This window comes from Prionailurus bengalensis, chromosome B3, assembly GCF_016509475.1.
Source record: "Prionailurus bengalensis isolate Pbe53 chromosome B3, Fcat_Pben_1.1_paternal_pri, whole genome shotgun sequence".
NCBI lineage: Eukaryota > Metazoa > Chordata > Mammalia > Carnivora > Felidae > Prionailurus > Prionailurus bengalensis.
The window spans coordinates 130,756,357-130,765,778 of record NC_057355.1 but is presented as its reverse complement, the minus strand read 5'-3'; the positions used below and the strand labels follow the sequence as shown (position 1 = coordinate 130,765,778).

The window sequence follows — 9,422 nt, the reverse complement described above, 5'->3', positions numbered from 1 at the left end:
CGTCGCCTACAATCTTTATAAACAAATCCATGTTTTTTCCACGTATCATCTCCACTCACCTCTGTTGTTTCACATAAGTTCTTTCATATTGCAGCATAATAAGACATGTTTTTTTTTGTGTGTGTGTTTTTTTTTAATTTTTTTTTTCAACGTTTATTTATTTTGGGGACAGAGAGAGACAGAGCATGAACGGGGGAGGGGCAGAGAGAGAGGGAGACACAGAATCGGAAACTGGCTCCAGGCTCTGAGCCATCAGCCCAGAGCCTGACGCGGGGTTCGAACTCCCAGATCGCGAGATCGTGACCTGGCTGAAGTCGGACGCTTAACCGACTGCACCACCCAGGCGCCCCTGTGTGTTTTTAATACAGCTGATCCTTGAACAACAGCAGTTTGAACCACACATGTCCACTTATACACAGATTATTTTTTTGACAAATACTGTAAATATATTTTCTCTTCTTTAAGATTTTCCTAATGACATTTCTTTTGTCTAGTTTACCTTATTCTAATAATACACATAACATACCAAGTATGTGTTAATCAACCATTTATGTTGTCAGTAAAGCTTCCAGTCACCAATAGGCTATTAGTAGTTAACTAATTGGGGAGTCAAAAGTCATATGTGAATTTTCAACGAACCCCTCCCTCTACCTTGTTCAAGGGTCAACTGTATACATAAATAAAACTGCGGCTCAAAATGTATTCTCTTTCCTACTTTTCTCACTCAACATTTAATTGTAAAGGATTTCAAACGATACTTAGAGCAAAGTTGTTAAGAATTTTACACTGAGCATCCTTATACCTGTTATTTAGACTCAGCCATTAGTACTTTCTGCCCATCTATTCATTCTTCTATCCATCCATTAAACTATCATATGTTGAGATCATTTCAAAGGCCATTGCGAATATCAAAACATTTCTGTCTAAATGTATCAATATGCATGGTTGTTAGCTACAGCGCTGAGAAGAATAGAGGAGAACATTTCCTTATAGGGAAATAGGGAGCCCTCATCCCCCGTGCTGTGCATGTGACCTTGTTTGGAAATACCTTCTTCTGTTCTGGGCTCGCCTTTCTTTGTTCTGCTTAGGTGTGTGCATCATATGACACCTCGCTGTCCAACTCGCTGCTTTATCTGCTCCTGGCAGGGTGGGAACGTGATCCTTCACATGCAGTAGAAGAGTATGTGAAGACCATCTCCCTGCTGTGGCTGTGGGATGAGACCCACTGGCCATCAGTGACCTCTGCTCACCCCTGACACTGATCGTACTCTATCTTGCTCTAGGTGAGTAAAGCATTGTTCCATCCAGTGCCCTGCGTGAGTCATACCTTTCCTGACATCCCTGACACCTGTGAACCATGCATGCAGTGGGTTGCCATCCTGGAACTGCTGCTCCTGGCGGTAGGCGACAAGTGTCACTTACTTGACATTTCCCTTACCCCGTGCTTTTCTCAACGATTTGCAGACTCATGCACTTTCCTTTAATTTCTGCGGTATCCCCAGGATTAAGTCAGAGGGGGTCATACTAGCCCGTGGTTAATTTCCACCTTGTTAAGAGCTCAATCGATCAAAAATAAAAGGTGTTTTATTTGTTTTTTAGACATAATAACGATTACATAACTTTTTGCCCATTTTATGACTAATTTTGGAAACTTCATTGACATTTTATCTAAAATTACATATATTTCTCTTAAAAGTAGAACAATATCCCAGGGGCGCCTGGGTGGCTCAGTCGGTTAAGCGCCACTTTGGATTTGAGCTCAGGTCATGATCTCATGGTAAATTCAAGCCCTGCTTAGGATTCTCCCCTCCGCCCTCTTTTGCCCCTCCCCCACTCACATTCTCTCTCTCTCTCTCTCTCTCTCTCTCTCTCCCTCTCTCAAAATAAATAAACACTTAAAAAACAGAATAATATCCAATTGCATAAATGTACCATGGCTAATTTAATCATATCCATACTTTTTGAATTAGAACTGCTTGATTTCTTTTCTTTTATAAATGACACTGAAACAAAGTTTTTTGTTTGTTTGTTTGCTTGTTTGTTTTATCCGCATGTACTAGCTTTCTGTGTAACAAAGTACCACAACCTTGTTGGCTGCAAACGACAGCCATTTATCCTCTCACTGTTCTGGGGGTCAGAGATCCAAAACCAGTATCACTGGGCCAGAACGGAGGTGCTGGCAGAGAAGAGCTCCATCTGAAGGTTCCGAGAGAGGATGCATACCTTCCCTCTCCCAGCTTGTGCTGTCTGCCAGCCAGCATTCCCGGGGAATTGTCGCATCACTGGTTTTCACGGCGGACACCTTCAAATCCCTCCCTGTCCTGACGCCGCATCACTTCCGGGTGTGCGTGCGTGTGTATGCACGTACGTAGGTACGTGCGTGCGTGTCTCCCTCTGCCGCCCTCTCAGAAAGACGCTTATGAGCAGGTGTGGGACCTGCTGGACTTTCCCAGATGATCCCCCGATCTCGTGATCCCTTGCTCACAGCTGCAAAATCTTTACCACGTAAGGCAATGATTACGAGTTCCTGCCCTCGGGACGTGATATCTTTGGGGGGGTCACGATTCAGGCTTTGACACAGTATTTATAGTTTTACTTCTAATTTCTTCTCAGAATTAGCACAACCTGATCGATGGGGGTGAAACTTTAAAGCCCTGATATATTTTCTCATCGTAATTTCCAAAGTCAGAGCTCTGATTTGCAGCTACTCTGACAATATAGGAGAGTATCGCTTTCACTGACGAGCTGCTTGCATTTGGACTTCGTATTTCAAGCGAGAAATAGGATATAAACTGTGTCTTCTTGACTATTACGAAGGAGAAATATTTTTTCTGTTTCCTCCCTGGTTAATTTTCTGCATTTTCAGTCTTTCAAGTGTGGTCAGCTCTTTTTCCTCAGTATGTGGTGCCGCTTTTTAAATTATTATTGACAGAACATTTTCATTTCACATAGACTGAATCAGGCTTTTATCCTTTCTTGGGGCCTCTCCCTTCTAAACTTAGAAGTGCCCCTTTTCTCCAGAGAGCAGGGGCCTTGAATGTCAATGCTATTGCCTTTTAAAAAATACATTATAGGGGCGCCTGGGTGGCGCAGTCGGTTAAGCGTCCGACTTCAGCCAGGTCACGATCTCGCGGTCCGTGAGTTCGAGCCCCGCGTCGGGCTCTGGGCTGATGGCTCAGAGCCTGGAGCCTGTTTCCGATTCTGTGTCTCCCTCTCTCTCTGCCCCTCCCCCGTTCATGTTCTGTCTCTCTCTCTGTCCCAAAAATGAATAAACTTTGAAAAAAAAAAAAATAAAAAAATAAAAAATACATTATATTTAAAGTGAACAATGAGAATGGACCTAACAGAAGATGAAAATCACATACTAGCCTCATTCACAAATTCTGTGAATAAAACTATAAGGAAAAATATTGACCAAGTTTGTTAAAGTATAAAGATAGCATCTCTTCTCTGAGCCCTTGACTTTGTAACTGAAGTCTGTATTTTATGGAAATATTTTTTAATGGAGATTGCAAATGTTTCCATTGGAAATTGACCTGATGATATAAATCATAATTGCCATCTATAATGTATTAGTCCCAAATTAATTTCTATACACATTTGCTGAATCCTTGTTATATATATATATGTATATGTATATATGTGTATATATGTGTATACATACATCTACATATATGTAATGTATATATATACATTATATATACATATATGTATGTAATATATATGTATATGTATGTTTATGTAATATGTAATATATAATATGTAATATATGTATATGTATGTTTATGTAATATGTAATATATAATATGTAATATATGTATATGTATGTTTATGTAATATGTAATATATAATATGTAATATATGTATATGTATATATATGTATTACATATATAATATGTAATATATTTGTAATATATATAATACATATATATGTAATATATATGAATACATATATATGTATACATTACATATACATATATGAAATGTATATATATACATACATATATAAAACAAGGATTCAGCAAATCCTTGTTACATATCCAGCAAATATTCAGCAAATATATATATACATATATATACATATATACATATATATACACTTATATATACATAACAAGGATTCAACAAATGTGTATAGAAATTAATATGTATATATATATGCATGCTTTGGACTGAATTACATCCCCCCCCCAAATTCACATGTTGGAACCCTAACCCCCAACATGTCCATATTTGGAGAAAGAGCCTTTAAGGAGTCAGTGACGGTTACATGCAGTCATAAAGTCGGGGCTCTGATTCAACAGGACTCATAAGAAAAGACAGAGACACCAAAGATGTCTTCGTCTCTGCATGCACAGAGGGAATACCATGCAGGACACAGTGGAAAGGTGACCATCTCAAGCCAGGAAGAGAAGCCTCACTGCCACCGACGCTGCTGGCACCTTGACCTTGGACTTCCAGCTTCCAGAACTGGAGAAATAAATCGTCGTGTAAGCCACTCAGTCTGCAGTATTTTGTTCTGGTAGCCCGAGCAGATTAATATGCTGTATATGGTATAAATGATAGGACTATATTTAAATAATCTCACCTGATTTTTAGGACCTTTCAGTTCTTCTGGGGCTGCCACTAAGCAAAACCTAAAACATGGTTTATTTCCCTCTGTATGTGTACTTACATGTTCTGAGTGCATGTGTGTCTGCTTCTCTTCACCTTTCTTAATCAACTCTCTAACCAAGTGCTTGCCCATTTTATTTATACCTAAAGCTTGTGTTAAATGAAAAGGACACTCCTGGCTCTGAAGAAGAAAGAGTAAAGTTGGTTTATTTTGATAAGTTAAAAAAGAAATATGTTCCCAAGATATTTGAGAAAAATATTTTTTTTTGGGGGGGGATCCCCAACGAACTACAGCTTTAACATTCTGCTTACTTTAGGCATTTCCTTAATGTCCCCCTGTCTGCGATGAAAGGCGTTTGACTAAAAAATCAATTCTTTAAAATCTTTTCCCTCACTTCTTCAATAATGTCTATTTTCTCATTTTCCACTGTGGTGTTATTGGATTTGTAACAGCAGTTCTGCATAGTATCATTTACCTGTAAGCTAAACCAGCAAATTCAAAGAGTTTCAAATTATGAAATCTGATTTAGTAGCTTTATGCTAAAATGAGAATCAGATGGAAAATAAAAATGTGCCGAGATGCACCAGTAGGTATCATTTCCTTATAAGCAGAAATTTCATTGCTGAAGTAAGAATGCCTAAATTGTGATAGTGTCAATCATAGGCTCTAAGATTACAAGGGAATTGTTTAAAATTCCATTTTATAGAGAAGAATATTAAGATTTAGAGAGACATGCCGTAATAGAAAGAGCACAAGTAATGAATCACAAGTTATGAACTGGCTTTATGGGCCAGTTACACCAATTATAATGAAAGGATCTTAGACAATGCCCTTAACTTTCTGAGCCTTCGTTTCCTCTGATTATGAAGGTGATTTGTTAGAAAATATATATGCTGTATTATACTGGGTAATGAATAGCTTGTGTGCAAAACAGAAACAACTCTAGGTATTTCCATTAAGCAGAGATTATAGTACAAAGAATTAGAGGGTTATAAAACTGTTGGGTGAGTGGAGACAGTAAAGATCTGGGAAATTGCTGCTGCTGCCTTTCCAGAAATCACTGTCAACCCCAAACAAGGCTCTCGGCACCAAATGGGTCGATACACATTCTGATGCCTGGAATCTGTTGGCAAAAATCTCCTGCCTGCCATCTTCCAAAGCTTTGACACCTCTGAGCTGAAGCCAAGGTGACTGTCCATTCTTCTCATCCTATCGAATCTTTAACAAGAGTTTTCCATTTGCAGGGCATAAACTGGAACCCTGCCTCTGAGACAGTCTGGTGAATGGAGTTTCTGGGCTTCCAGCTCCTGCTATGGAGGTGATAATAACGATCAGTGTGGGAACGGGTTTCAGGTTCCAACAGACAATTGATAAAATAGACTGTCCATTTCGTTTTTTTAATTTTTTTTTTTTCAACGTTTATTTATTTTTGGGACAGAGAGAGACAGAGCATGAACGGGCGAGGGGCAGAGAGAGAGGGAGACACAGAATTGGAAACAGGCTCCAGGCTCTGAGCCATCAGCCCAGAGCCCGACGCGGGGCTCGAACTCACGGACCGCGAGATCGTGACCTGGCTGAAGTCGGACGCTCAACCGACTGCGCCACCCAGGCGCCCCTAGACTGTCCATTTCGAAGACACTCAGAACATCCAATCTGCCCACCAGTTTTGTCTGCTTTACCTACATAGTGCAATTCAAATCCATTTCAGTTTGATCTCTGTACTCTGCAACTGCCAGTAATTCAAGATAACATTGCTTCTCATGTGAAGTATTACAACATTTATCTTGTTTTCCTCTTCCCGCATTGCCCTCTGTATTACCCATGATAAGTCTGGTTATGCCGTGGTTACAAACAATTCCAAAATGGCAGTGGCTTAACCCAACTAGTATTCCTTTCATGCTCCTGTTATATGCTTCTTATGGACTTTCAAGGGACTCTGTTGTGTATCATCATTTAGGGGCTCAGGCTGACTGAGACTCCACCATCGTACAGAGCAGCATCTGGAATATTCAGCCGCCTCCATGGCTGTGGCACAAAACGTAAAGGGCTGGAGCACTGTTGATGGGGGTTTGACGACTAAGCCGACCAGTGACATGGCCCCACTCAACTCCAAGAAATATGAAATATGGACTATTTGGTTGAAACTAATGTTTATACCACACTTCCTATAGTCAGCTTTCTGTATTTCATCCAGATGAATAGTTACAGAACATAAGTCAGATCATATCATTCTTTCTGCTTAAAAACATTCAGGTGTTCCAGTTGGCACATAAAATAGAACTAAGACCTTTTATTATGTTCTACCAGACGCTACAGGATCTGCATTAGCATTTTTAAAATTTCTTAATGTTTATTTATTTTTGAGAGAGAGAGAGAATGACAGCAGAGGAGGGGCGGAGAAAGAGACACAGAATCCAAAGCAGGTTCCAGGTTCTGAGCTGTCAGCACAGAGCCCTATGCCGGGCTTGAACTCACAAACCATGAGATAATGTCCTCAGCTGAAGTCAGACGCTTAACCTACTGAACCACCCAGGCATCACTGCAGTACCATTTTTTTATCTTGCTTTTCTTATCACTTCTGTTCTTGCTCAATTCGGTACAAGATTTTTGTTTTGTTTTGTTTAATGTTCTTTAAACACATCAAGATATTTCCTGACCTAGGGCTTTGCAACAGCTATTCCTTCTGAGTAGAACTGCTTTTAGTGAGGTTTTTGCACGACTAGTTCATTCTCATTCTTCAGGACTCTACTTAAATGTCAACCTCCACATTTTATTCTCCAGTATAAGAGCTTTATATCACTGTTCACAATCTGTAAATTGTTTACAAGTTTACTGTTTGTCTCTAGCCCTTTCAAAAGAAACTTCATGAGGGCAAGGACCATTTCAGTCTTATTTTAGCCTTGTCTCCAACTCATAGAATAGCATCTGACCTAAAATAGTCACCCCATTAATATATGTTGAGTAAAAAAACAGATCAGTTAATTGTATCTATCATTATTGACCAAAGTGGTTAAAAAGGGATTAATACAAGTTGGGGTGCTATATCAGACATAGGTTAATTTGAGAATTTCTCTTTATTTCTTTCTTTAAGAGTTAGGCAACTTCAAAAATTCTACATATTTTCTTATTAATTAAAGAGTACTATCTGATGACAAATTTTGTCTATCTTACACACACACACACACACACACACACACACACACAGGGGCATCCATCTAGTTAGAAATCAGTATGGTAACCTATAGTGAATAGGAAAAAAAAATCAGCTAAACAATCCAAACGCATTTTGCCTCAAAACACAAATTTTCATATTTAGCCATTAGCTACTATCTGTTGATAACAATGATGTCTTGTCTTTCTAAAATAAAAGCTATTTTTTCCCTTGTTCATATACATACTCATACTGTCATAACATTTAGCCATTGGGGTGCTAATGTTATTAAAGAAACATCTGGAAAATCATGACAGGTAACATTTGCATGGGTTACAACCAAGCCAGTCATCCTTAGAATTTCATTAATGAAATGAGGTTTTGTGGTAGAAAACAATGAGCACATACTTGTACTCAGGAAAACCTAAATTCCAAGCAGGGCTCTGCCTCTCTTAGCTGTGTGATATTATGCAAGTTACTTTCGGGCTCTGGATTTATGTCTATGTTATTTTTTTAGTATTAGGAAGAGTTCTGAAACATTCTTGAGTAGGTATTTGCTCGTGTCTCAAGAAATATTAATTGCTTCACTCAAATATGGATCAGAAAAAAATTACAATCATTAATTCTGATAGAAGCAAAGAGAAAGTGCATCAAGAACTATCATTTCTCCAAGTGTTTCAAAATGATGGTATTTTTACTTCAAAACAAATTTGAGAGGGAAAAAAAAGAGCTGGAAACTTCAAATTATAAAAAAGAACAGATGATCCCAGCATGGAGTGTATGAAGTCCAGGGCAACCTAGGGGGCACCTCAAGATATAATGAACAAAACAAAGCAAGTATTACCAAGTTCATTTGATCCTGAGACTCCATGACTTTGCAAGAGAGTAAACTTTTTTTTTTTTAATTTTTTTTTTCAACGTTTATTTATTTTTGGGACAGAGAGAAACAGAGCATGAACAGGGAAGGGGCAGAGAGAGAGGGAGACACAGAATCGGAAACAGGCTCCAGGCTCTGGGCCATCAGCCCAGAGCCCAACGCGGGGCTCGAACTCACGGACCGGTAGATCATGACCTGGCTGAAGTCGGACGCTTAACCGACTGCGCCACCCAGGCGCCCCGAGAGTAAACTTTTAATATAAAAGTGAGATATATTAATACACTTCAAGAAAATCTTTAAAATATAAGTGTACCTATGGATAAGGGAAGAAAATAGGATTCAGAAGACATGATTAAGAATTGGAATTAATTTACAGATTGGTTTATTTATCTTAATTTATTAAAGACTGTTAATTCCTCAAAATGTTAGGATAAGAGAGAATACTAACTCAAAAATGTGTGTTGAGTATAGATACTAAAAATATACAAGGATATATTTTTGATTGTTATACTTAGGATCTACTTTTAGAGAGACTTTGAAATGAAATACATATACAGATTTTCTCTCTGTTAGGATTGGTTTCCCCCAAATCAATTAATAGATGGGTCATTTAAAATAATACAAAATTAAGAGATGAGTTTAAGCACATGAGTAGCTTTTCAGTGCCATGTAAATTGATTTGATTACATGCCAACAAAATATCAATGTGGTTGAATTATTAGCTGCTTACTCATGTCTGATTTGGTCTAGTTGTAATTTAAGAAGCAAAATGCCTTCCT

General features: G+C 38.5%; 1 long non-coding RNA gene across 1 annotated transcript; it reads left to right on the top strand.

The window, feature by feature from the left end:
* The first annotated feature begins 2,394 nt into the window (after positions 1-2,394).
* Positions 2,395-4,498, top strand: LOC122469413. Its single transcript, XR_006293460.1, has 2 exons — positions 2,395-2,505; positions 4,359-4,498. It is a non-coding gene; the product is annotated as an uncharacterized LOC122469413 (long non-coding RNA).
* Positions 4,499-9,422: the final 4,924 nt, after the last annotated feature.